At 41.2% G+C, this 25681-nt stretch overlaps 1 protein-coding gene across 1 annotated transcript in view; it reads left to right on the forward strand.

The window, feature by feature from the left end:
* The first annotated feature begins 496 nt into the window (after positions 1 to 496).
* The window catches only part of PLD1 (phospholipase D1), a 150955-nt gene continuing 125770 nt past the window's right edge, over positions 497 to 25681 (forward strand). The window contains exon 1 of the mRNA XM_088132618.1: positions 497 to 752. The gene's annotated coding sequence lies outside the window, so the exon portion shown is untranslated. The remainder of the gene's footprint in view (positions 753 to 25681) is intronic.

A 25681-nucleotide genomic window follows, 5' to 3' on the forward strand; every position in this document is an offset into this window, starting at 1 on the left:
TTCCCTGGAGGTCCCCATCCAAGTATTAGCCAGCCCAGAACCTGCTTAGCACTTGAGTTGGGCTAGGAGCTACCACCTGTTGAGACAAATCTACCAAATTAAAGGTGGGCGAGGAGATCCTGGTGGGAGGCAAGGAGAGCCCTTGACGACCTGGGTGCCGGAGGACTCCCCGATGCTGACCCTTCTCCTTGCATCACCCCACCGGAGAAAGCTTCTGGATAAACCCAGCTAGGAGCCAGCTGTCCTTCCCCGTGCCCCGCGCCCGCAGCTTCATAGAAGGCACAATGACTTTGCATTGTTTTGTTCCAAAAAGGCCATTCGTTGATTAGGCTTTAAAAAAAAAGAACCTCCCCAGAAGAAGAAACAAAGCGCTGTTATAAGAGTGCAAACAACACCCCCGCCCCCCGCCGCCCAAACTGAAGTAGCAGCTTCAGAGATGATTTTTTTAAAAAATTATTCTGATTGGGCAGAAAAGTCAAGAGAACGCGCAGGCAGGCAGGGCTGCAGTCCTCGGCGCGTCGTCCCGGCAGCTCCCCCGCGCCCACCCGAAAGGGACCCTCTCGATCCGGCCTCTTCGCCCCACGGGCGAGTTCCCCCGGGCGGGCGTGTGTTCAAATCCGTCCCCGCCTTCCCAGCCGGGCCTCTCCGCCCCTGCAGGGATTTTGCAGAAGGAACTCCCGGGCGGACGCCTTCGCCGCCGCCTCTCTTCATGGGCTCCAGCCACGCTGCGCTTGCACCCGCCTCAGATCCAGGTAATCTTGGCGTCTTTCTGGCCAGGGAGTCGGTGGAAGCCAGGTCTGTACGCGTTGTGGTGGTCCGGATTGTGGGGAGATGTGCAACTTTTCTGGAGAGAGATTTTTCCCCTTCCCCTTTCTGCTTTCCTTCCGCCCCCGTAGTACTTACTATACGAGTGATATTTTTTCAAAGAGTCATAGATTTTAGTTTTCTCCTTTTTTGCCATTTGAAATGGCACACGTTGAATACTCAAAATTGCCCTCTAGATCTTGATGCTGTTTGCCAGTTTCTCAGTTTCTTCCTATACTGTCTCTTATATTTTTTGATAACACCGAAGACTGGCATCTTTTAAAATTCACCTTCTCGCTGTGCTAAAGCGGGTGACTGTCCAAAAGCAGAACCCTTATAATTGCACATATTATTGCTACTGCCGCTTCTGTCAAACCAGGAAGTTTTTTCCCCTCCCAGTTTTGTATACGCTGCGCATGCAAGTCTGCACAAAAGTGAACCTTCAAAAATGCAGAGAGTATTTCACCTTTTGAGTGCATCTGAGAAGTGGGTACCTGACAAGAAGATTTGTTTAAAGGATCCCCCCTCCCCACAGTTTGTGTTCACACAATGAGCTTCATTTGGCTACTGAATTACCCCATGTTCTGGGTTTGCGCAATCCATTAAACCATAAGCTGAATGAATGGACTGGATTTGCATTACTGTCTCAAGTCTTTAAAGCCCTAACAAGATTAAAATAAAGGAAGCTTAAGACTTTGTATGAGTACACACAAACACACATATATACATACATACATATTAAGGCTTTGCACGACAGGGCTAAAGATGTGAGAATGCAGCCTTGAAGCTTTTGAGAATAGAACTGGGCACAAATTTCCTTTTGAAATTCTGTACCAAATTTGCAAGCAGAGAAATTGGAGAATTTGTCTAAATTTCTCAGGGGAAGGAGAAATTCTCCAAGAGTTTCTTAAAAGCAGGACTCATCCTTTTTACAGCAGTAATTACGCTACTGGAAAGAGCTGATGGGAGAAGTTCTCTCCAGACGTCTTCACTGGGGATTTATTAAAAATTTGGGAAGACAGCTGGAGAGAAGTACAGGTAGTCCTCATTCAGCGACCGCAATTGGGACTGGCAACTTGGTCATTAAATGAAGCAGTCGCTAAGTGAAACCACGACTTATGATCTTACTTCAATTTTCCTTTGCTTTACAGACCTGTGAAGGTCATAAATGCAAGGATTGGTCATAAAGTTACTTTTTCATCACTGTCATAACTGTGAATGAGGCAGTCGCTGAACGAGGACTACCTGTAGAACTGGCTGATCAAACACAGAACAGTAATACACCTCCTGATGTGCAGGAACACGAAGCTCCACTCAGGAGAAAAAAATCTAATTCAAATTGTCTTCCATCAGATTGCTAAGAAAAAAAAAATACAGGAGAATTTGTTTCTCCAGCATTATTTGAGGCTCCAGTGTCTTGTATAGCATCTTCTCAAGTGCCTCTGATCTCAAGAAAATGCAAATCAATCCTGAATTAAACAGCCTGAGAGAGGAAAGCGGTATTTGTTAGACTTGAATGTCCATAAAACGGTGAAAGGGATTTTATACATGCATACATAAAATGGTAAACAGATTTTGTCTGTTGCATTGGAAGTCTGAGGTTTATTTCATTCTGAAAATATTTGATTTCATATCATAAAAATATGAAAGAGAACTTGAGTGAGGCTTACTCAAGAGGAACAAATAAGTCACAGCATTGTAGGATATTAGCAGCGGCCAAGGCCATCACATAGGCCCAAGGAGCATGTGAATTCATTGTTCTAAGCCATTGGTGGTTTAATTGCACTTGACTGGTTTATTACACCCTCTAAGCCAAAAAGAAACAATCACAGAGTAGTTTGTTATCTTGAACTCAGTCGTAGGAAGCTGTTTTATTTTCCCACTGTTGCTTAGAGCAGCCTTCTACAGTTTGGCATTCCCCAAAATTGCTGGATTGCAACCCCCATTATCCCCAGGCCGTTCAGCCATGATGGATGTGATGAAGATGGTGGTCTGTCTTATCTCAAAATTGCCAAATTGGGGACATTGCCACATTGACCACCAGCAAACCCCAAGGGCTTTGATGAGATTCCCCAGCCTAATATACAATTTGCACTGATGCTTTTGTTGTATTACTTAGTGTAATGGTGGTTGAATCCTGGTGATTTCATGGACTCATCCATGTTGATTTCTTGGCAATGCTATTGAAGTGGCTTTCTGTCTTCTGAGATATTTTTTCAACTTCCAAGCGTAGAGTACAGTCCTGATATTTCCTGGTGGTCTCTTTTTCAAGTGCTAACTAGATATAAACTTGCTTAGCTTTCTTGAGATGAGTTAAAGGAGGGTGGTGTCTCGTGCTGCAACTTACTGTTTATCAGAATCTTCCTAAACTTGACACTGATTTTGCAAATGCAGTTAATGTGTGTGTTTTAGAAATAATCTAGGAGAGGGGAAGGAGAGGTTAACTCTCCACCCTGTACTATATGGCAGTGTTTCTCCACCTTGTCAACTTTAAAGATATGTGGACTTCAACTCCCAGAATTCCCCAGCCAGCATGCTGGCTGGGGAATTCTGGGAGTTGAAATCCACACATCTTAAAGTTGACAAGGTGGAGAAACACTGCTGTATAGGCTTATGAAGATCTTCCCCTCCACCTTCTTTCTTTTTGAATTAGAAAAGATGATACCATTCATTTCTATAATTAGTATCATGGAAGAGACATTTCAATTTCGGCACATCTCACTGATGTTTATCAGCTGATTCGGCTTTTGTGCGTTTGTGCTGTCATAAACAAAGAAACTTATTATCAGGTCACCCGGAAGCAGTACTGAAATCCTAACTCATTGTCCGTCTTTTGTGCCTTTAGTCTGATTTTTCTTGGGCTTACAAGTACACATGGTGTGGTCCTCCAGATGTTGCTGAACTCTCTCTCAGCATCCATTGCTATTGGCCACCTTGGCTCAGAGGTGATTGTGGACCAGCAACATCAGAGGGGCTGCATATTGTGCACTCATGAGAACTATGACTTCTCATCTCTTTCCCATTGTAGAAGGGAATTTAACCTATGGAATCTCCTGGCATTTCTGCACAGGGGCCTTGCACCACTGTTGTACGGGCTGATGTTGTCATCTTTGCTTATCAGCTAAGACAAATCATTTCTGAGTCTGCTAGAGAATATCTCAAATCAAGTTGTTTCCCCTTGGAAACTCCAAAGCTCTGGAGATCTGCAGGTTCCATTCATAGGAATTCTTATATCAATGTGGGCTCAATTCTGGACTCTCCTCCTTCCCATAGAGGTTCAGGTTCCTGTCTTTCTGACATACTACTATTTCACAAGTGTTACAAGAAAGACATTGCTGTGGTAGCCATGAAGCTCTTCCTTATGGCAACTGCTTGGATTTTGAGACAGATAATTTGCATAAAATGAATGAGAGTGGACAACAGGGCACTGATTGAAGGCTATTTTTAACAATCTCCAGTCGATCAGCTGGAAGATGCATGGATTGGCTCCTTGTGTTGTCAGAATTTTGCGGGTTGGCCTCAAACCTATTTTGAGATATCAGGGAATCTAAATCCTCGCAATGTGGAAGGGTGCTCTATCCCTTGGTTTCAATATACTGTATAGTATTTAGGATCAAATTCCTGCCACTCTATTTCCAATCACAAGCTACTTACGTAACACTCCTTTGAAAGACTTTTGCTTGAGACCTCAGAGCAAATACTGGACATCAAAGTAGAAAATTGCTGGCTCACCATGACTTAGTGCATGGCTGCAAACATTCTGGAAAACAATTCATGCTATACTTAAAGAGCATTTTGTTCTACCTTCAGTAATAAAATAAGATCAAAAACTCCAAGAGAAGTTTGAAATAAATTCTCAACTACATGGAGAATAAGGTAGGACCACAGAACTCTCTTTGGCAAACTTCTGGGAAATTAAAAGGCAAGTTTTGGCATGCCGTTATGCTGGAGGACAAAGAATAGCAAATGGTGGATCCTACATTATTAAAAAGATTCACAGGATAAAAGAACTCTATTTAAAGACTGTGAGTAAAAAAACAAGCTTTGCAGCTTCCATAGAAAACAGAATATTTATTTATTTATGAAACTTCCTCTTCTCCCTGCCGCTCTGCTTAATACATATTTTTACATCTATTCTGGAATTTCTGTGGCTGCTAAAGCAAAAGGCTGTACGTAGCAATGCTTTCAGTGTCAAGCTATCAAAAAGCCGTGGGGTGGATCTGTCATATAAAGAGGTGTTCCCATGTTTAAATAACTAGCATTGTATAGATAGTGTTTTTCTATGGCTTGGATAAACATTTGGGCCAGAATGTGAGTCCTCTAAAAATAAATAATTGAATCAATTGGAGAATAAATTTACTTCAGCCAGTCCTACTTGGATACCCTTTAGATGTGTTCGACTTCAGCTTCCATAATTCCTGGCCATACTCACCATAGACTATGGGAGTTGAGGTCTAAACCTTTGCAGGACTTAATGTGCTATTAAGAATATTAACATTGATCAACTCTGTGACAAAATATGGGTGGGATTTGGGGGCGTAAAATCTCATATTTCTCTTAGCCCCACCTATGTCTGACCTAGGCTCTACCTGTACTACTGATGGTTTGCTGCTGAAGCCAGCATAAGTTTAGTTCAGCCCATGTTAGGAAGCTCCATAGACCCTGCAGACTGCAATCACACTGTCGGAAACTCTGTTGCATCTCTGTGACTTACAACATACCGTTTTGTTGGAGATACAGCATCAGTAATGGACCCAGGGAGTTGACGGAATCTTTAGTGTTGGAATAAAGTCATCATTTGCCAAGGCTACAGGCTTGCTTCCAACTCCAGACACCAACTGACAACTCCCTTCCTCAACCCAAGCATTTTCCAGAGCTGACTAATCTATGCCTGGGTGTTCCACGGCCAAAGAGCATCCGATGCCCTCTTAAACTTCCTACTGAAAATGAGATTTGCAACACTTTGAGGGCCAAATAACCTTAGCCACAGAAGGCCTGTGGCATAAGGAAGAGAAAGAAAAGAAAGTGAGAAATGGACACACCCACCCATTCCTTTCCAGCTTCCTCTGCCTAAAATCCATAAAAGGCTATCGGGCATGAGAGGAAGAGCTTTTGATAATGGGGTGGTGATAGGGAGGCCTTTGCTGGTTTTATTTGGCTTACTTGCACACTTACAGACAAGGGTTCTGGGTGACTTACAAAAATACAACACAGTTGCAATCATAATGCCCGCTAACATAAAATACTTACTGACTCCTAACTAAAAGGTCTTGGTGAAAAAGTTGGCTTTGAACCCCTTCCTAAACTGTAAAGGAGGGGACCTGCTCCAAATCCATAGGCAGTTCAACTTACACTAATGTAGGGTGTGCTGCACATGAAGGTAGCATTCTTTATCTGTGTCAAATGTTTTTGTACCTGTAAAGAGCATGGGGCAATGCTGGAGGGCTGTAGTATGATCCGTAGGCAGTTTGGACCAATGTCTGTATATGCCACAGTGAGCACAATAAGTTGGATTTGGAAAAAAACAGCTGGCACCGATGCAGCTGGATCAACCCATTGGTAATGTGGTACCTTCCAGGAGCACCTCTCACAATCTCTGCTGGCAGATATGGTAAGTTCCAAGTTGTCTTCAAAGGCTGCTCTACAAAAAGTTCGTTCCAGTCATCCAGTGTGCTGCATGACTGGCAGGAGGTTTCTCCCTTCCTTCTGGCTTCCCTTACGAAAGGTAAGGAAAGGCTGTTCTTGCCACAGAGATTATTTATTGATGCACATCTGTACGTTGCCTGATTCACCAGACTCTCGGTATAATGTGACTGTCCAATGCCAGGGCTGTGTCTAAGAAGCTTATTCTGTGCTATCAGCCTAATCAAACTGTAATCATAATAGAGCTGAGTTGTACATTTTTGGGTGGGGCCAAGATTGTTTCTTTTCTCTACATTTGGGAGGCTTTGTTCCTTAGCCTCCTCCTCCCCCCCCCCAATCCTATATTAAGTATTTTTTGGCTTGTATTACATTTTTTTCCCCACTTTCCCCTTCAAAAGGACAGAAAACTGTGCTGCTGGTTTTCTGCATTTTTAGCTGGAAAGCGTTCCACAGCCTACCAAATGGCATTTTTAGTCTACATTAAACTGGGTGACCTAGGCGTGAGACTAGTAAAAAGGGCTTTGATTGCATGGCTGCAGCCACCATCTTGACTTTTTTGACTGGCCCTGTGGATGCCCCTGCTGTGGCCTCCGAATGCCCATCCCTAATGTGTGTGGTATGGTCTGTGAATTGAGTCAGGTTGCTGCCAAAGTAGAGGAGTTTCAGAGTCCATGGAAAGAGCAGAATCTGACTGCCCTCCATGACTGTTCATAGACACTGTTGAGTAATGAAGGGCTGGGCAATGAGGACTGGCTTGCTAGCAAGAGTGATTTTTTTTTCCCCTTTAAAGCTGTTGGGCTGAAAACATTCACAGACAAAATCTCTGAGCAAACAGTCTTCGACAGATGCTGCAGTGGCAATGCGGAAGACCATTGTTATTTTGAGGAGTTTAGGTGACATGGTTTGACTTTTCCTGCACACGTCAAGAAAACTCATTTTGAATCATAATAATGTTTAGCTGGCTTGTTTCTCACTTTTACTTAGAAGTGGAGGGGGAGATTGTTTAGGTTAAGCTTATCTGTACAATTGTCAGGCTCTGGAATTTTTTGATGAGCAGGTATAACTTCTGGTCAAGGTCACGTTAGAGACCCTGACTCCAAAACAGAGTCATGGGATTGCAGTGCCAAACTTTCATTAAAAGACCTGGCACTGCCCCTGGAATTTGGAGTGTGGGCACAGGCCGTGGGACTAGGCACTGTGTTATCTAAGCCATCCTGGGATCTCTCCGCTGTTGCCTCCAACAGTAGGAGAAGAGTTTTATCATCTTGCTTGGTACATTATGCTTTTATGCTATGCTCTTGTATTCCTGTTTAAATCTGCTTGCTAGAGTTAACAATAAAGCTTAAAATCTCCTCACCTAAAAGAACCAATTGCCTGGGCATCTGATCACTGCCTTGACAACTGGCAAAACAGATGCTCCTTTGCTCCTCGTGTTCTTGATAGGAACAGTTCTTATTATCAGCCAAGGGCTTCCTCCATGGTTCTTCTGTTGTCATTGCAACATTGTGTAAATATGTATTCCTGCCTACATTTCAGGCACACCTTATGACGATTAGTGGAAGTAAACCACTGACTTTTGCAATGCATACATATGCATTAGAAATGAAACTGCCTTACTTGTCTACAGTATAAAGAAATCCCCAGAGGCCTTGCTGGTTCGGTTTTAGTTATTCTGAGCTTCACAGGGCAGTCATTAATTTCCAGGAAATATTCAGAATGCACCATTTCTTGGAGCTTTCTTTCTGAATTTAAACATCTGACAAGCTGCTGTGGAAATCTAATTTGTTGAAAAATAACCATTGTCCTTCCTTCAGGTCAGGTTTTATCTGAACCTGTTAAGAATCCTGGTCTAAGCTGGGAGGCGGTCATCCATCCATCCATCCAGTCTGTGTACTTTTTGTGAAATTGTGAATATCTGTTGCCTTGTGAAAGATCAGAAAATCCAGTCCCCTGTTCCAGTATATCTCATACAGAAGGGAGTAAGCGCCTACCTACTGTGCTGGGACATTGGATCTTCTGGCCTTTTCCATTCAGGTGGGGTGGAAAATCCAAAGGCCTATGTATTAGGGTCAAAAAATTACAGAAGATTACTGGCCCCCTCCCCTGCCTGGTTGATGTATGAACTTGGCCTTTGTATGTCAAATTTTATGAATGTACACTAAAACTAGGCAGCACTTTAGTTTCAAAGATGAAAAAGGGCTTGGAGCACACCAGGCTGCAAATGCAGTATGTCTCTGCCTTTTTCCCAGGATTGTGTAGTTCCCTGCCATGTGATCCTGGGAAAAGGTGTGGCTGCTTTAAGAAGTTGCAAACAGGTGCTACATTCCTGCTCCTACACACTCCAAAACATCTTTTTGCCTTCAGATTTGAAGCTCTGCCCAATCCTAATATGCATGTATCTTTAGATGTTCCATCCATCCATCTATCCAACCATTCCATCCCATTCCATCCCGTCCTCAGCTTCACAGCTGAGAAGGGATCTGAACCTAAGCTTTTATATTCTAGATCAGTGTTGTCCAAACTTGGCCACTTTAAGATGAGTGGACTTCAACTCCCAGAATTCCCCAGCCAGCATGGCTGGCTGGGGAATTCTGGGAGTTGAAGTCCACTCATCTTAAAGTGGCCAAGTTTGGACAACACTGTTCTAGATGGAACACAGAAAATGTATCCGTTGTTGATGAATAATAAAAACATCTATGCAAATACATTTAGATGAAGCTTAAATCTGGCTCCTTACCATTTCTCAGTTTATTCACAGTAATTAGTATTTTGTTAGTGATTGATGTTTATCATGCTACTCACATGACCAAAGAGGGTAAGGAATGGGGGAAATAAAGGTGAGATTTACAATAACAGATGAATTAACTTGGAAATTAATTTGTTTATTTGATCAAGTCAGTGTTTACATGTCTCTCTTGCCCTGTTCTAAATGCTGCTGTCTCAAATGATGCAGAAGAAGGCAGAAAGAGAAATGAGTTTGTGCTTGCACAGATGATAGGATCTGTGGTGCACTTGTGGAGGTCGAGCTAAGGCCCACAGCAGAGAAGGTAATGATAGAAGGATTAGATTGCATTCCCCCTCCTAAGAAGGTTTCAGTCAATAGATCCATACAGGAGAGGCACTAAAGGAAAGAAAGAAAAAAGAGTGCAAGAGTAAAATGTGGAAGAGTATGTAGTTAGTTCAGAATTAAGTATAAAAAGAAAGGAGAACGATTAGATTTCTGGCATTGGAGATCTGTTCTTCAATTCCCTCCATTCCATCCTTTTTATAAGGATTTTTATAAACTCAGTTGAGAGCTAGGATACGTATTCTGTGTTCTATTATGGAAATTACTGTTGTAATTCTATCACTATCTTTTATCAAGGGCTACAAATATATATTTACCTAGAGCTCCAAAAATTAGATTACCATTAGATGACAGCAAGGAGCTAGAGTTTTCTGTGTCTCCCTGCTGCCACGTAGTGGTCAGCCCAGATATGACACCCCTCATTTTATCTCCCAATCCATTGCCATTAGAAAGTGCATGATAATGTGATGGTGGCGCTCTATCCCACATGTCTTCCTATGTATGAAACTTCAGTATCACCATGAGAGGGCTGTTTTCGGCATCACCATCTGGTCCTCTTCTTATTCCAGGTGTTTCATTCTTTGTTATCCTTCTTAGATCACATACTAGCTCAGCCTCATCTATGTCACCTCACCTGCGTTGTACATCCTGCTAAAAATAGTGGTCAACCTCTCATCTACTTAGCCTCACCTACTTTTCTGAACAATAACAATTGTGAGGATGAAAAAAGCTTTCTCCAGCTTAAGGGTGTTCCAAATAAGTAGCCTCAAAGTGCTAGAACTCTCAGCAATAGCTGTGTTGGTTGGAGATTCTTGAAGATGGATTCTCTGGAGACTCCCCAAATTGTGAAAGTTGGAATTAAACAACTTCCATGCACAAAAATATTGAGGGTGTGTGTTTTCCTTGGAAAAAGAAAGTAAAGTTTCCTTTAAGTTGAGTTCAGCTCTTTTAATTTCATGGAGGGTGTCTGCTGTTTTCGTGGTAAGAGCACAGAAGTGCTTTGTCATTGCCTTCTATGATGTTTTCCACCTTCACAATCTAGTCTTTAATCCTAGTATTTCCCGATGGCCTCCCATCCAATTACTAACCTAGTTTGTTACTGCTTGGTTTCCAAGCCCCTCAAAAGTCTCGCAGGTGGAGTTACCTGTTGAGATTTTCTTGAAATGCTATGTTTTCAAAAGGTGTAGGGTTTTTACAGTATTTTTATTTTCAGGGCAGAATGTTCAAACGTATTTTTCCCTCTCTCCCACTAGGTGCCAATTTTAATACTTGATCTTTTTTCAAACCTGTCAAGAGGTTTATCCATGTAAGTGAAAATATTAAGAGTCTAACATTAAGAAAATAGCTTAATGAATTTAGGATATGCTAAGGAATTCTGGAAAAGTTTTGAAAACTATGGCTTAATTTGAATGTGGATACGAATAGGAATTAGTTTAGGACATTTTTAAACATTTATTCTTGACATTGTGATGCTCTCACCTGAGTGGCATCTCTGTATGACTTTTCAACCCAACATCAAAGGTCTCATGAGCAGGAAAGAACAAATCCTCTAGATGGCAGGCAATACTAAGGATGGATAAATATCTACATTCTCTTTCAGCTTAATGCAAATCCACCCAGTCTCCCCTAGTCCCTTCATAATAATCCCCAAGGCATACTATTTATGGACTTAGGAAATCAGCATTCTTATAAGCCATCTGAACTGCTTTCCAGATGTTCTGCTCTGCATGTTACGTATGACACAAGTTGTAACTTGACCCATCTAAATGGTATCATGTCAAAATCAGGATTGCCCTCAACATGTAAGTTTTGATGTCCGGTGACTTTCCCCACATTGTTTGCTAGGTAGATTGTTTGCAAATATAATGCCCAAGTTCTTCACTGTGGTGTCTAATGCCCACTTTTGAACTTTCATCCACGAAAACAACTTCAAACCAGTAATCAGCTTCACCTGTGTTTGTAAGTGAATGTCAGGGGTTTTTTTTCCTCTTTGAGAGCTAACCGATTGTTAGAAGAACTCAATAGAGCAATCTCTCTGGGATGTTAGGAGGAGGAATGTGAAGAATTCAGTCTCTTTTCTTCCACTTAAGGCAATGTATGTATACACCCCCCATTACTGCCATCTATTGGTGATCCAAATGTTTGCACACCAGATCTATTAGCATTACCTAGCTAATCCCTAATATGGTTTATTTGATGTTACCTTACTGTGTGGTTTGAACACTTTTAATGCAGTTGCAACCCATGGTGGCAGCTGGACTTCACAATGTTTTGGGGAAGGTGGACATATCTGGAATATGGGTATTGTGTTATGGATATCCTAGGGAAATGGATCCAAACATCCCCTCTAAACATTCAGGGTGCTCACTGTCTTCTCATCTTATGTTTTTCTCTGTTTTTCTTTTGCTTTGGACTGATGAATGTTCTTCCAAACAAAACACTCAACTGTAGCCATTCACCATTTTATACAGTATTCTAAAAATGTTTTTGGTGTCTACATGAGGCCAGGATTGTTGTCTAGGCTGGGCTTTTGCTTTCTAGCATCCTATTTTCTCATTTTTAAAAATTAAAAATCAGGTGAGCTGGGAACTCTGATGGGCACAAAGGAACATGTTGGCAAATACATTTCAGATTCAGGGCATATGTCTTAGTGTATTGTGTGAGCCCAAATACTTGTGATTTGCTTAGCAAAGCATGCTGATGCAAATCATGGCTGAATGAGCTAGGAGAAGCTAGTCTGTGAGGAGGAAGGAACAACAGTGTTGGAACACAGACTAAGAGAAGCTGAGTGAAAAATAAGTGAAATCATGCCTCATGTAGATCTCGCCCTGTCCAACTGGGAATCGGAAGTGTGGTGATGTTGGACCTCCAACCTGTTAGAGATCCATATGTTTGCTTATTCTCTCATGAGTTGCTTCTAAAATTATAAATAAACCCCATATTACAAAACCAGCATAAGTGGTATTATTAGGACTAGGAAGGTTTTCAGAGTTTATTGCCAATCAGTCATACAGATAAGAACCAACTTGCCTGATATCCCTACTTCATACCGTATGCTTTCTGCTAACAATGCTTATGAAATATATCACCCAAAACTGGTGTTTCTAGGGTCCAGAGCTTATATCTGAGTGACTCTGGCTCATAAACCCCTCTGGATTGTGAATCCTCCAACCCAGCCCGTGCATTAATGAATATTTAGAAAGCAATAAATAGCTTCATTCCTTTGTGCAATTTTAGATGGTGAGACGTAAGAAAAAATGCATTTAAGATCTCTTTTCTTAATTTGCTGAATGAATTTTGCAAAGTTTAAATGATAAGCATGCAACTTATAAGAAAGAGGCAACAGCAAGGAAATTAGAAGGATAACAATATACCAAGATACAGATACAAGAGTTCCAATGCAGTTCTTATTGGCTGGAAAGAAAGATTGAAACAGTGAAGAAGCAGGGAAATGTTGGACATTCATTTGAGAGGGCAAGGTAAGTGTCAGGAGGTATATGGTAAAGTTCCTCTGCCAGGCTGGTGATAACATAACACTTTGAAGCTCTCAAAAGTCTTGGTGCTGATTGGCTCTGGTCCATCCTCTTCTTGGTTGTTTAGCTACACCAGATTGGACCCCCATCACTCAGTCCATCTTGGGATTAGCTTCTTCAGGCAGTTGGATCTCTATAATTAGGAGAAAGATTGCACATCTTGGCATTCCAGGTGTTTATAACCTCTTGACCTCAGTACACTAATCCCCTTATTGACATTAGCCTAGTTCCTTATTTCTTGTCATTCCTTACTTCCAGCATACAGTATATTATCCCAGCATATTTATGTTCATGAGAAGGTCACAGGATCATTCATAGAACACATTAGTCCTTTTTTAATAAAATAGTAATTTTAATAAAGTAGTAATTTTATTAAAAATTACAATTACAACAATAAAAGCTAATAAAAACTAAAAAAAAATAAAAAAATAAGTAAAAATAAAAAATAGAAGGTGCAGAAAAGAAGAAAAAATTGAAAGAAAAATAGAAAAGAAAAAAATAAGGATGTAGTAAAGAAAAACAAAACAATTATATAAACAAATTACTTCCCCCCCTCATCACAAGTATAAACAATTCTAGTAATATCACCTACTCTTAAAATACAACACATCATCTCTTCTTCCCATATCCCATCTCTTACCTATAAATAAATCCTTAAAGCTTTTAGTCCTGATGTCAGCAAAAGTTCATTAAGGGTTACCAGAAATAACAACATGTCTATTTTAACCTTGATCAAATAAACCAACTCTATATTCCTTCCTTTTACTTCTAACAATCTTGATCTTTAGTCCCTTCAAATAATGCCCTAGAGCTTGATTTCTTTTCAATCTGTCCCTTCTCACAAAATTCTTCAAAGCTTTAACAAATGTCTTTTGTAAATCCAATATAAGAAGATTATTCAGGTCACTCTCTTGGTTTATTATTTGTATATCCCTTTTAATTATGTATGTCTGGTATAACATCTTTTTCCATGTCATTCTTGTAGCCTGTTATTTTTAAATCCACTTTTAAATCAGTCTGAATCTTGTCAGGTAAAACTTGTTCCTCTTCCACAACATCTTTTAAACACAGTCTATCTGTAGAGGCAGACACTATTAAAATTAACTTCTGGGTCCATTGTTCAAAAGTATTGTTCAGTATGTCCAGTGTTAAAATATTTTGCTTCATTCTGTACTTCTAACTGAAGTTTGTTCTTCTCCTTTAATTGTAATCTTTAGTTCCTTCTAGTTCCCTCTAGTGTCCAATTTTTAAACTCTTTATTATGTTTTTTTAAAAAGAATTCAAAACAAAAACATTTTCCCATGGGAAGAGTTCTTTACAATTACAGTGGTACCTCTAGTTACGAACTTAATCCGTTCCGTTACTCTGGTTGCAACTCGAGTTGCAGTTACCTCTCAAGTCGAGGTAAAGTTTCCCATAAGGTTCAATGTAAATACGGTTAATCCGTTCCGCCCTCCGAATTTGGTCTCAAGTTGAGGCAAATTTCCCCATAAGGTTCAATGTAAATACGGCTAAACAGTTCTGAAACATATGCATTTTATTTTTAAACCTCAAAAACCTTCCAAACGCCACAAAAACCTTCCAAACGCCACAAAACACACCACAAGCCTCACCGAACGTCTCCTTGCTACCGTGATCTCACCCACAGGAAGCTGCGACCGCGTGGCAGCAGGGAAAATGGCCGCGGATCCGGTTCGTAAGTAGAGGCGGAGTTCGCAAGTAGAGGTAAATTATTGGGGCCAGAGCTGGTCGTATCTTGAAAAATTCGTAAGGAGGGGCGTTCGTAACTAGAGGTACCACTGTAATTCCAAAATCTTATTTCAAATTTATCTGAACCCTTAGTCTGTTTGCAGCTTTCTAAAATCAAAGTTTTAATCACCCTTTTGCTGTTTATTCCAGAAAAAAAATATATTTTAAGTCCTTAAACTTGTATTTAAAACTAATTTCACTAAGGATTGGAGGAAACTCACCTGGTGCTGTAAAACTTGTTGATCCAAAGATTCCTAATAGCTGAAAAGCAGTTAACAAGCAATTTCCAAAAGTGATTAGAAAGGGAAGTATGCAAAACCAGTGTCCTTTCAAAGGTGCCGACTGTGGTTTCAGCAAGATGGCTATTCTCTCGTTTCCCAGAGCTCTAAAAACCTGCTGGAGGTTGCTGTCTTGTGGTCTCCTTGTGAGGAGCAACTGTCTGCAGCCCTTGTGGGTGATCTCAAGTCCTCTCCTTGTCCAGAGAGGAATTATTGAAAAGCCAGTCTACTAGCCAGCTCTTCATTCTGCCATAGTCATTGGCTCCACTTTTCGCAGAGGTGTCTTCAGTCCGCCATTTCTTCCCTGGAAGTCCTGAACACATTAGCCTTATAGTTTGTTTCTGTTTCATAAAATGATAATGATAATAACAATCATAATTAATGCATATCATGATTTAACATTCAGCAGGTATAACACAAAGCTAATCAATCAAGCGCATATTCAGTTACCAAGGAGGGAGATGAAGAGAGAAAGAAATACACATAAAATATTCTGGTACAATCAACATTGTATGTTGTGGGAGGGAGGGAGGGAGGGAGGGAGGGAGGGAGGGAAGGAAGGAAGGAAGGAAGGAAGGAAGGAAGGAAGGAAGGAAGGAAGGAAGGAAGGAAGGAAGGAAGGAAGGAAGGAAGGAAGGAAGGAAGGAAGGAGTCTGCGTCATATACATTACAGATACTATCTCACAGGTACATTTCAGGCATAAGAGACTTAATAGGCCATGAAATACATAACCATTCCTAACAATACCTCCTCCAAAGATAGGCAAAGACAGAAGGAAACACATAAAGGTGTTTTCAGCCAATGGAATTAAATCCAAGGATAGTTATTGATGGGCAACCCATTTTAACCTGGTCCAAATATACATATGTTTGTCAGTATGTTAATGCTGTATTTTTAAAAAGGTATTGCATTCATCTGTCTTTAAAAACAGTCCAAAATGCATAAGCTAGTCTGAAAAATCAGTGTTTAAAAGCAGATGCAACATACCGTATGTGTCCATACAATAAGTGTGTTTGTGTGTGTTGTGTCTGGAAGAGAGGGAGGAATGGAAATGAAAAGATAATGCCTGTAATAAGCAACAGTGCATCTCTCCCTAGTAAAGAAGACCATGGTGAGTGAGCTGAACAGCTCAATGTGCTATTGATGGACAGTATCAAGGCAAGGTCTCCCTTCTTAGTAAAAAGTTGGGTTTCCTTCATGTCAAGCTTGACTCTTGCTGACCACTGACTCCTTGGATGTCTGTGTAATTTTAAGGGCAGGTTCTTGGCTGATAAGGATGCAAGAAATGGTTGGGGAAACAGACACCTCCAGGCTCATACATTATCAGTGAAGAGACCTGCCTCCTTGCCAGTTCAAGCAAAACCTGTTAAAAATAAATTACATAAAGCTCTGCCCTGCTGTCATAGAAGGTAATTTGTTTCTAATGGGAAATAATTTGGTTACTGACATTCTTGCAATCCATATCCATATCTCTTCCATATTCTTGTTAAGAAACCTCTGCGCTGTTCTTGCCTGAGATTTCAGTTTGAATCCACTATGTCTAGCCCATATATAGTTTTTTGGGCAGTTATATGGAGGTTGCTTGTTATTTTCTTCTGTTGTTTTTTTTTAACTTCCTAGCCTAGCCTATAAGTTTCCTATCCAAGTAATAATCTGATCAAACTCTTAGTTGTGTTTTTTTTTATTTCAAGCAAAATTGATTACATGCTTCCCTTTCTAAGATTTCTTTTTACTTAATCCAGATGTGGAATGGGTGGAGGGCAGTATATTACCCTCCAGGTTATTCTGAGAGGTTATACTGCTGGGTAATTTCTACCCCCTGCAAGGAAAGGGATAAAAAGGAGATTTGTGGAGAATAGCAAGGCAGAAACTGTTGCGCACTGTGAAGAACAGTGATGTTCATCTCAAGTTTGCCAAAAAGCACCTGGATGACTCTACAGACTCCTGGAAGATGGACATACATCAGAAGTGGAATTTTTTTTAGACATGGACATTAGCATGCCTGGCAGAAACCAGGCACTGCATTCCACAATAAGAACTTCTCACAGCTGTCAAGCATAGAAGTTGTAGCGTCATCGTTTCTATTGGAATGACCAACTGAAAGCCCATAAAATTATTCTGGCAGGTCCTGAAACAATGCCAGAAAACTTGAAATATTAATGAGTCAAAGCAGTTTGACGTGGAAGAACGGACCAGTACTGTAATGTGAGAGGCTGATTGCCAGTTGCAGGAAGTCCTTGGTTGCAGTTATTGCAGCTAAAGGTGGTGCAACCAATTACTGAATCTAAGGTGACTATTTCACACTGACACATCACATGGCAGATGACTTTGCCTATGAAATAAATGAAGTGAGCACGAAACACTGGGGTTATTTGTTTTATGCATCACGAGGACCTGTAACAAGCTCTGATGAGTTCAGTGGTGAAGATATTCAAATTTCAGAAAATCCAAAATGGGATTAATACTTTTTCACAGAACTGTATATTAAATATGTGTCTTCCCCCTCTATATCCCTGTCTTGTCTGTCTCTGTGTTTGAGAGAAAAAGACAGACAGAGAACTGCCAGTTCCTTTTATGACTGGCTGCATTGCAAAACAACTAGCTACACACTGGTAACAACCATGGCACTTTTTAGTAATGCCAAATGTGCTTAAAGTTGCTCCCCCACACCTACTTCTGGAACAGGTTCTCAAGCAGAAGACACCATCAAGTTGAAGATGGCCTTCTATAAAGTCGGACAGATGATCAGACTTTTGCACTTGCACTGAAGTTGAGAGTGAATAGAAAACTTTTAAGTGCCTGTTGATTTGGCTTCTTAATTCTGAGTAGCTTTTATAGCGAGAGGAGAATTTCAGGGGCAAATAAGGTGGGCTTTGAGAAATCTGTTTTTCCTCTTTTTAAATTAAAAGCCACAATACGCAGGAGATGGGGAGGGATGTGAAATGGGATCATGGTACTCAGAAAGGGTTCTGAAGAGAGGATTTCTCACTTTTGAAGAGGCAGTAAAGCTTGGTATAGATTTTGCTATGAAAATCACAGGTTCAGTTAGATGTGTGTGTGTATATATACAAACATGCATACATACATACATCAGTGATTTATATCCTGCCTTTCATTCTGGAGCTTAAGTTGATATAGATAACACTCCTTCTTCCTGTTTTTCCCCACAATCACCTCCATATCAGGTAGTTTTGCTGAGAGTGAAGTAGTGAGCTTCTGTGCTGAAGGTGAACTAGAATCTAGTCCAACACCTTAATCTTTACCACAGACTGCCTGAGACTTGGAGAATACCATCAGAATATGCTAGGTTTGATGGACAAATAGGTTCATGCAATACTGTAGACTAAACCATGGTTGTTTTGCTTGAGATTCAGAGTATCATTTGAAGAGATATTTAACAAGGTAGAGTGCAGGATTGTAAATTCTGCTCGTCATTTTCCCAGTTAAATTGTCCCCCTGCTAGAAAGTTGCTGTTAATCACTTGGGGGGTCGGGGACAGTTTGGTCTTATAAAATGCAGGATTAATTGGGGGGAATAGCATTTATTAAGGATAACTAGTTTGGCCCTCAAAGACAAGTAAAAGTAAATGTAAATATGATTTTGAGTTGGGCTTAACCCCTGTTGACTATCCAGACAAGGCCATGCGGTTTTTGTGGCAACAGTATATAAGCAGTTTGCCACTGCTTTCTTCTAGGTTGTTTTTCAACTTCTCAGTCCAGTTTACAACCCTGGTATTTTCTGATGGTTTCCCATCCAAGTCCTAACCAGACCCAACCATGCATAGCTTTGGAGGCCAGATAAGGTCAGGTTGATGCTGCCATTTGCTTTGCTTGAATATAAATCATGATTCGCGAGGGATCAGTTTGTTAGTGTAAACACCCTACTTTGCTAATTGTGGACTTGTATCGTGAGCTTTGAACTATGTATTGTGTATACATACATACATACTTAAATACATGCTAGTGATTATAGCCCCAGCGTTGACTCTTACTGTTGCCATTCTGTATTATTGTTGTGCTAAATGTTGAAGGAGAAGATTGCTGAGGCAATAAAAGCTTTCTTCTGTCACCCAAAGGCAGTTGATAAATTAGGAGTGACATGGAGGAAACAGACCATTAATAAATCTCTCAGCTAGCTATCCATTCTTTGTTTTATGAATGTTTTTGAATGCATGACTCGCCATAGACTTTGTCTAGACTGGGCTTGTGAGCATCTGCATACTTATTTGAAAATAAGTTCCATTAAACACAATGGCAGATATTTTTAACTGAATGTAGAAGTAGCACATTCATACATGGACGGTGAGATAGCAAGGACAATGTATGCAGAAGCCCTGCGTTAATATTATTTATTTATTGTGTCTAATTAATGGCCTCATGTGCTATCCAGACCTTCCTGCATTGATAAAAAGCATTGCCACCATTGATAACATGGCTCATCCATGGTATCCTTCTGAACCACCTGTGAAGGTTAGGAGTTGGGGGTATTATTCTGTAGTAGTTGTGGCCCTTCCTAGATGGAAGGTTTCATTCAGTGTTAATGATGAAGTAGTGCTGCAGTCACTCCAGTATGGGGTGCCCCAAGGCTTGGCACCCTATATTATTTAACGTCTGTAGGAACATCTGCTGGGAGAGGTCATCTGTCTGTTTGGTTGAGGTGTCATGTATATAAGGATCCAAGTAAAAAGCGTGGATGTTTGTCTAGAAATCTGTGGGATCTCTAGCGACCCTTATGCTATATCTGGGCAGGGTGGCATCCTCAAGGAGGAGTTCTGTGACTTGGGGTTCTCCTGAATTTTCAGCTCCTGCAGAACAGAAGGGGAGTCCATGGTTGGGGGATCTTTGCCCAGTTTTGTACCCCTTTGTAGATTGGGGAACTTAGCAACAGTCCCTCATGCCCTTATTACTTTGAAGTTGGATTATTGCAATGTGATCTATTGGGGCTGCCCTTAAATACCGGCAGGTGAGTTCTGCTTCAACAGCATTTCAGCAATGTCAAGATGTCAACCCTACAAGGTAGACCAGATCAGGAAACTGACTCTGCAGGAAGACTAGAATTACACTTTAATGAAATAGGCTATTGTAAGAAAATCTTGCAAGTTACCCATTCATTTCCAGGTACAATTTAGGATGCTAGTTATGTGAAACCCTTCATCACTTAGGTCCAGCTACGTATGAAATTGCCTCTTCCAGTGAGATTCTACCTGTTCTTTTCAGTCAATTTGGGAAGGGATGCTCTGAGGTAAATCCCACCTGCTCCCTCCACCATGCTACCAGGGCAGCCCCTTACCACCTGTAGCAAGCTGACAGGGCCTGACCATGAAGGCAACATCAGCACAGGGCCAGAAGTACAATTGCCCCATGGTTCACTCTGGCTGGGGAAGGTCACTGCCTCCCAAGCCCTGAGCCATCCCCTCATCCCAAAATCACAACAAGGAGGAGCTGTGACAGTGAAAGGCAAGTACTATAGGCTTAATCCAGCCTTGATGGCATGTTATAGATGGGCCGGGAGCACAGACACACCCCCTCCCCCTTTCTCCCCATCCTGATACAATGAATGTTTCAGAGCCAGGGGAAAGAGAATGGCAATTTGCACGATATTAGAGCTGGAATTTTTTCATCTCCCTTTGGCATCAGGGAAGTGAGTGACAACTTCCCCACTGATTCGAGAGGTAGTCAGCAAGAGAATCAGAGTATCCCCACCTTAACTAACTTACTGATAACTGGGATGCTGAAGTAGATACAACCTGCTTCCAAGATTCTATAACCCCTTTTCCTTTTAATCAATCTGGCTAATGAAACCCTGTGAGAACCTAGCCTTCTTGATCGTGAGCAGCTGCTACGGGCTTGGGATCAAGGGAAGACCTGCACTCCTCGCAGGTACCAGATTTAGAAGACATCACCCCATCCCTGACAGCTGACCCTCTGCAGCTTTGACCTCCGCTGCTCTGACCCTCTCCCTCTCAAGCCCCCTTTCAGGCTGCAGAAAACACCTGGAGTGATAAGATGCACACTATCAGCACCTCTTTAATCAAACATCTTGTTTCCTGGGATTAAGCTATCATGTGAGCTTAAAAAAATACTGTATTTTTTAAGGAAGTGCCAACAGGTATGGTATAGATACCCCCATCTGCTCTGAAACACATTTTCAGCTTTGGATCAAAGGTGCTACTGATCCCTAGCCTAGGCGAGTTTTCCTAATTTTATTAGTCTATGTTAGCGTTCCTCCTTCCAGAAGTCTTCATTTACTGGCCTTCATTCTGTTTCTGGTTCAGCTCCAGCTGGTCCAAGTAAGGGCATTTTCTTTAGGAAGCCAAAGGTCTAAATAGCTTGGATATCCTAACTGTGTGAAAACAGGTTGGGATATGAAATAATATTGCCTATCCTCAGTTTCATCCTTAGAGCTGGTTTGGAGCAGTAGTGACAAAATAAGAGCATTGGTGACAGGAAAAAAAAGGTCTCTGCAGGCAGATCTGGACTGAGGCCTGATCTGTGTCTGCATGAGAATGAACAGGTGGAATGAGCTACTGTATACCAGTTTTAATTAGAGCCGGTTACAAGTGAACTTTCAAAATCCTTTGCCAAATTTGTGGGCAGAGAAATTGTGTGGATTTCCCAGGGGAGAGAGAAATTCTCCAACTATTTCTCAGAAGCAGGATTTCTCTTTTGTGGTGACAGTCATCCCCTCTGTGGTGACACCCCTTTGTGGTATTGTTGACAAAGCCCAATGGGAGAAGCTACCTTATAAAGGCTTTGGGATTTAACTGAACCATGGTAAACCAGGGAAACTGCAGGCTGTATATGGAGTACTGCAAAGGATGGTGCATTGAACAAGAGGAGCCTCACAAACATGTCATTACTAAATAAGTGCAAAAATATGTCAAGTTCCACCCATGAAAACGTCTTGAAAATTCTCTTCAACCTTGAAAGAAGTCTTAAAAGCAATTTTCCCCCATTAAATTGTATGAGAGCATGTAGAAGAATGAATTTGTGCACTCTGATGAAGCCAATGTTCTGTCATAACAGGCTGATTCAAAAATCACACTGCAGTCTAGTGTGCTGTATGATCCCCACCATCACAAGAGTAACAACCTGATTGTTGGACTTCAATCCCCATAATTGTTTAGTTATTAATTATTTTATTTCTTCAGTGCATATCACATCTTTCCATGAAGAGCTCAAAGTGGCTTGCATGAAGATTCCGTTTCATTTTATCCCCCCAACATCAACTGTTGAGGTAGGCTGGGCTGAGTAAGAATGACTGGCCCAGAGTTACCCATTAATCTTCCATGGCTGAGGGTAGACTGAGTCTTTCTAGTCTTAATCCAGTACTTTAACTATTACACTGTGCTAGTACCACACTATATCCTATTACAGCATCCAGCATGGCCTTTCAGCATTGACATTCAGCACATCTGGAGGTCTTTTATGTTGGAGAAGGCTCATCTAACTTATGTTGTAGACTTCTCCATCCTGGCATTAGCCAGGTATGTTGGACCATATCTTCCATCATTCCCACCCAGAAGTCCATAGATGAGGTGAGATTTGGATTTCCTGTTTCACTGGTTCCTTCTTCCTTTCTCCTGTAAAAATGGAGAGGGAAATTTCAGTTGAAAAACAATTATGGAAAATGGGTTAAACTCTTTCCTCTCTTGCTGGAATCTGCTCAGTGTACTGTGAAGAGAAAAAGTTGCAGAATCAGTGAGTTGATCAGAATGTTGACTGCTCCTGATGGAAAATTAGAAATATCAAATATTCACAAGTTTGAAACCAGGGGAACAGGTTGCGAGTAAAGCCCCAGACTTTCTAAAGTTATCACATAGTAAAGCATCTCTTGCCTCCTGAAAAGATCTGTCTTCAATTTTCCCTGGAGTTTGAACAACTTGATATGCCTGACGGTTTGCCATAATGTGTGATTCTAGGAGAAGTGCCCCTTTTGTAATATGATAGGGCCTCAGTTGACAGCATGGAAAAAGGCTCCAGAGTTTCATGCTGATCAGAGTTCTGTCCAATAAAACTTGACAGAAGTGTGAACATCTAGTTCTATTTTCCCCTATTCTCCAAGGATTTCAAACAAGCCGGGATTGCATGTCACAACTTGCTTGCTTTCTCATCTCATTAAAAGCCTCCTAAAGATATCATGGCTACTTTTGTCATGCTAAACACAGACAATTCTTGGAACATGGAAGATCATATTTGCACCCTGACTATCTGGGGTGCAAATCTAAATAAAAGTATTTTCCTTTTATTTTCTATAAAATAACAGAAATAATGTTAGCAAATTCAAAATCATCCTTTCCTCCAGCTTTCCTACTCTGCTGCTCTCATAAGTGTATGAGATTCTAATTCCTAGAAATCTCCAGTCAGCAAGGGATATGGGAATTGTAGTCACATCTCATCTTAAACTCCTGAGGGACTGACCATTTTCACCCATACAATACCAATGTAGTCATTACGGCTGGCTGTTTTTACTAAGAATATTCACAATAAAAATACACTTAGCACCACAAATACGAACAAAATCTAACTTCTATCATGTGTTATTTTTTATTTGCCATTGAATAATTTCTTTTTTGTACTTAGTTTGTAAATGGTATGTTTTTCGTAAGTTTGAAATTTGTTAGGTTTTTTCCCCCTTAAATAACCCTGAAACTAATTCAGGAGAGCTTGGTGGCATAAATATTATCCTGCATTACGGCATCTCTAAAAAGTCTTCTTGTTTTAGGAAGACACATGGCTCCAGTTTTGTATTAAGCAACGCTGCACTTAGCTGATAGCTTTTGTGTCAAAAAGGGTTAAGCTGCCAGTGTAAATGCATGTATTTGTATACATAGCAGAACACTGAGGGGTGTGTGTGTGTGCGTGCGTGTGTGCATGTGCGTGCGTGTGTGCATGCACATGCGCGTGCGCAGGGGTTGGAATTTCATGTAACCGCATGCCTTGAGAATCTAACATTCTGATACAGTGGCTGAGTCCAGCATTTGATGAGGCTAAAATAGTAAGCAAACAGCTTGCGTTCTGCATATGTGCTCATGTGTTTATAGAGAGATATAAATATTAGGGCTGTGGAGAGCTTTGGATACAATCTTCAATGGGTGCTTTCGCGTATGCAAGAATGTGAGGGCATAGCAGGTGGGCTACATTTGGGTTCGCCTGCACTTGGAAAGCTTTGCACAACCCTAACAGAGAGGGAGAGGTCCCAGTATAAATAGACAAGTGGGACTTTTCCTGGCTGGTCCCTTCATAACCATTTCATTCACTGCACCACCCAAACTGTTGTAATTGAGAAGTGCTCCAGATAAGCCACAACAAGGAGCAGCCAGTTGGCAACAGAGCCTCTGCGGAGAACAGGAAAGTGTCTCCTTTGTCTCTTGCTGCATCTGCAAATTAAAGATCTCCAGTTTTGAACTGAGAGCCGGATTGGTGTAGTGGGTTAAGGCACCAGACTAAAAACCAGGGAACTGTGAGTTCTAGTCCTGCCTTAGACACAAAGCCAGCCAGGTGACCTTGGGCCAGTCACTCTCTCCGCCCTAGGAAGAAGAAGCCAAGGGCAACCCACTTCTGAAATCTTGACAAGAAAACTGCGGGGACTTGTCCAGGCAGTTGCCAGGAGTCAAAAGCTGACTTAAAGGCACCAGGAAAAAAAAAGTTCTGAATTTGGCAGCTTTAGAGCCATTATGGTTTATGGATTATGGTGTTGTATTAGGACTGGGAAATTTGGATTCAGTTCCACCATCAGATATGATGGGAACTCACTAGGGGAGTCAAGCCAGTAGCAACAACAACTGGGGTTAAAACTGGAGGAGGGTTCTGTCGAATAATAATACTGTTGTATTCACAGCTAGAAATTTATGTATGTATGTATGTATGTCATCATATTTAAATGACCACCCATATCACAGACAAGTGACTCTGTGTGGCATACAACAAAGCTAAAAACAATGTATACAAACCAATGTTGTTGTTGTTGTTGTTGTTATTATTATTATTATTATTATTAAAAACTTTAAAAGTATAAAAGGCACAAAACTAAAAAAATAAAAAATATATATTGGGTGAAGAGCAGGTGTTAATTACACTGGAGCCATCTCAATATTTTGCCAGTCCCCTGGGATCCCCAGGCCTGATGACACAACCAGGTCTTGAGGGACTTCCAGAAAGTTGAAAGGAAATCCAACGCCCCTCTCCCATGACAAAATGAGTGTGTGTGTGTGTGTGTGTGTGTTTCAAGGATGCACAAGGATGTGGCTTTGCTGTCTTCAGTTTTATTAACTTACTTGCTCCTCACGAACTCAAGGCATCATAAAAACTTCCCTGTCCTCCAGTGTTATCTACACACAACATTCTCGTGAGATGGTTTGGGCTGAGACTGAGTGACTGGCCCAAAGTCACCAGAGAGTTTCCATGATTATATGTAGAGTTGAATCTGGGCTTCCTTGCTCCCCATCCTGCCTACTGCACCATGCTGGCTCTCCAGCTGATCTGGTTTCCATTGCAAATTCCAGTTTCCCTCAAAAGTCACAGAACTGCATGAAGGAGGAAGGTCTATCAGCTTCCTTGATCTGATTGTGATATGCTATTCAGATATTAGAGCAGCCTTCCCCAGT

This window comes from Python bivittatus, unplaced genomic scaffold, assembly GCF_059951505.1.
Source record: "Python bivittatus isolate LINGU-HERP-01145 unplaced genomic scaffold, Pbiv_v1 ctg000980_np1212, whole genome shotgun sequence".
Lineage (NCBI taxonomy): Eukaryota > Metazoa > Chordata > Lepidosauria > Squamata > Pythonidae > Python > Python bivittatus.